Source organism: Asparagus officinalis, chromosome 8 (assembly GCF_001876935.1).
Source record: "Asparagus officinalis chromosome 8, Aspof.V1, whole genome shotgun sequence".
Taxonomy (NCBI): Eukaryota; Viridiplantae; Streptophyta; class Magnoliopsida; order Asparagales; family Asparagaceae; genus Asparagus; species Asparagus officinalis.
In genome coordinates, this window is record NC_033801.1 from 53,058,050 (window position 1) to 53,062,116 (window position 4,067).

The window sequence follows — 4,067 nt, forward strand, 5'->3', positions numbered from 1 at the left end:
AAGGGGTGGCATGGTAGGATGCTCCTAAATTAAGAATCCATGATTCAGTCGGACCTTTGACGCTTAGAATCATAGCATCACCTCCTTCCTCGGTCACGTTGGCAGACTCCTATGCGCCGGTATTTTTCTTTGATGCCTGACACTCCCTCTTGAAATGACCCTTCTTGCTATAATTATAGCACTTAAAACCTTTCTTTCTCGATTGAGATTTGCTTGTTCTAGAATTTGATTTTCCGTGATTTGAACTTCTTCCTGAAAGCCAATCTAGAAAAGGTTGCTTTTACGGTGAAGTGAACCACACAACAATACTAAAACAGAGACATGAAGGTGAAATTGGCCCGAGGAAAGTTAAAGAAAGTTTTGATGTTAAAGTTATTGATGTATTGCTTATATATGAGATGCACTTGGTAAGGAAAGTTAAAGAAAGTTTTGATGTTAAAGTTATTGATGTATTGCTTATATATGAGATGCACTTGGTAATAGGACAGAAAATAAAAGGTTAAAGCGGAAAGCGTTGCTATAAGTGGGTGTATGGGGTTGATATGTGCAAATAGGACAGAAAATAGAATATCGATGTGGTACTCTTCCATTCATGACCTGAGAAAGTTATACAGTAACCGTCTCCATCAAGCTGTCCTACGGAGATCAAATTTCTTTTAAGGCCAGGAATATGACTCACTACTTGCAGCTTCCATGTGGTCTGATTTGGTAATTTTAATCGAATGTCTCCCTTACCAACGATCTTCAAGGTTTCATCATCTACTAGATGTACCTTTTCAAAATCACCACTGACGTAGTTCTCTATGATTTCCCGGCAAGGGGTGGCATGGTAGGATGCTCCTAAATTAAGAATCCATGATTCAGTCGGACCTTTGACGCTTAGAATCATAGCATCACCTCCTTCCTCGGTCACGTTGGCAGACTCCTATGCGCCGGTATTTTTCTTTGATGCCTGACACTCCCTCTTGAAATGACCCTTCTTGCCATAATTATAGCACTTAAAATCTTTCTTTCCCGATTGAGATTTGCTTGTTCTAGAATTTGATTTTCCGTGATTTGAACTTCTTCCTGAAAGCCAATCTAGAAAAGGTTGCTTTTACGGTGAAGTGAACCACACAACAATACTAAAACAGAGACATGAAGGTGAAATTGGCCCGAGGAAAGTTAAAGAAAGTTTTGATGTTAAAGTTATTGATGTATTGCTTATATATGAGATGCACTTGATAAGTGGCCTACCTACTTGTTATTGATGGATGTCTTGAGTGCTTTAGTTATTGAAATGCCCTGAAAATTTTGAAGATTAAGATCGAACTATGTTTGTGCTCAAATCTCTACAGAAAAGAATGGTTTCAGTTTTCAGGGTGCCTCGTTCCATTTTCCATTTGTTAGTGGTGTTATACTTATAAGGAACATAAGTATTTCTTCCCACATTTTGTGAAATAATTTGTCGGGATGTTTTCTCATTTGAGAGCTTTTGAGGTAGTAGCTGGTTGACTTGGCAGTGAGGTATATTGTGAAGGTGTTAAGCATGAAAAGGCGCTAAAAACGATCTTTGCTAATAGGACAGAAAATAAAAGGTTAAAGCGGAAAGCGTTGCTATAAGTGGGTGTATGGGGTTGATATGTGCAAATAGGACAGAAAATAGAATATCGATGTGGTGCTATTAGCTGCTTTGAATGGGATTTTAGTAATTTTATTATTCTTTGTCTGAGCAGACTACGTACTATGTATATCAAGTGTACTGAACCCCTGATTATAAGTATATGTCACGTCAAATTAGAGGTACGAATTGGATTATCTTAACTAGTTGAATGAAATATGGTGATACGGTGTATTGAATATCTAGACGATCATCTAAGGTTTCAAGCACAGACAAATGACTCCGTATAGTGATTCCGTGCATACTATTCTTCCTAACAAAAAATTTCCCCTTTCTACAGGCCAAATCATCAAGAGAAAAAGTAAAGAAATAAAGTGAAATAACACCGCTACAAAAAATTTATTTATTTAGGTTTTTTTTTACGGTGCGATCCTAGACTATGAACTCCTCACTCTAGAATGTACAAATGAATTGAAAGTATGAAAGTCATATTTTTTTTTTGCAAGTGGAAAAATGTATTAAGTGAAATACATTGTTTACTTATAAAATTAAATTATTATTGAAAGTAGTTATGTAAAGATGATACGACAATATCATTTTATATTTTATAGTTATTAATATTATATTATATTTTCAATTATATTTTGATAGCTACATATAAATGATCTGAAAGTGGATTTTATATACTAGACAATTAAAGTAACAACATAAAATTAGCATAACACTGATGACAGTAAGTTTGACACCTGATGATGGGTTTCATTCTTATTATAGCCCTTAGATTAATTTAAGCCCGATCCACATATCCTGGCCCATTAAGCATCGAGCCCCATCTCCCATTCTCAGTTGTATCCAAACCTCTCCAAAACCCTCGCTTCCTTTTCCCCCCTCTGATCGCCGCCCCCAATGGCGTCGCAGCGACGTCTAACCCTAACCCCCTATTTCCGATCTCTCCTCTCCTCATCTCCTCCTCCTTCTCTCATCAAATCTCAAACCCTAACTCTTCGATCTCTTCACCTCTCAACCCTTAAAAACCCTCACTCCAACTCCATCCTCCCACTTTATCAACATTAATCCATCGATCCTCCTCGAAGTCGCCATTTCTCTTCTCGACCTTCTGATCCATTGGCAGACGATGATGAAGAAGACGAAGAGGAAGAAGAAGGAGAATACGAAGAAGAAGAAGAAGATGATGATGATGATGAAGGCGATGAGAGCTGCAATGGATCGGTGAAGACATTTCGAGCGAGTGGGATATCTGAGGAGGAGAGAGCGAGCGAGGTTGCTGATATCGGGTACAAAGTGATTGGGCCACGTGATCCTTCAGAGCGGCCGTTTTAACCTTGGGAGCCTGTTTTTGCTGTTGTCCAGGTCTGTGACTTTTGACTTTCTTTTAGTTTTAAAACTTTACAAGGTTTTGTCTTTGGGACTGTATTGTTTGTGTTTATTGTAGATTGGTTCGTACCAGTTTAAAGATAGTGACGAGGATTCAATTTTCACTGAAAGCTTGAAGTTTTGCGATGTTAATGGCAAGGTAAGGTGTTGCGTATTGAAGACTTTAGGGTTCATTTGATTTTTACAGTATATGCAACTTTCACCTGTAACATGGAATTATTAGTCTGGGGAATTTGGCTACATTGCAACAGGAAACTGTAAGTTTAGTTATGAAATTACGATATCAATGTTTGTTACTGTAAAACATTCAGTTATAGTGCACATCACACTGACACATACTTTTGTTGAGGTTGCTTGTATACAAAGGATAAGACTTTCGTGTTCTTATGCAAGGTCCCAATTCAGTAGAATAATCTTGTTGTAAATGCCCTTACGCGTGTCATTATGCAAACTTGACTTGGTTTACGTTCGGCTTGTTTGCTGCAGAGCTTCTCATCTAATGTCTGAGATGTCAATCCTTCCATTTTTCTCTTGTTGCATTGTTCTTAAAGAGCATATTATGACAGTTGAGAAGTGTGATTTAATAGAATGGTCCAATGTCCATACCCATAACCGTTCAAGATGATTGCTTGGTTTGATGAACTAGTTGATTGCACAGGTAGGGCAGGAATTGGAGGTCAATACTACTTACCATCTATTTCTTCTCAAAGATTAATTATTGGATTTATTGCTTCTTTCTGAAATTAAAAAAGTTCCCAAGATGCTCCTTTAACACGACTCTTTTCCTTAATTTTTCTTCTAGATTCCTAGAATATGTTGTATACTCATCTTATCTCAAACTTCCCACCTAAATTCATTTTGTGAAACTAAAAGATGCCTAAACTGATATCAGTGACAATTTTCAAGTATAACTTTTTTCCTACTTTCTCTTCTAGAATGTATTGTGTAACTGTCTTATCTCTTAATTCTGTCCTTTTTCCATTTCCAATTATTTGGCAGTTTGACTTATGTTAAAGTACGCCGTCATGTAGCCAAATCTGGGTTGAAACCCACTTATGGATGGTATTTTCTC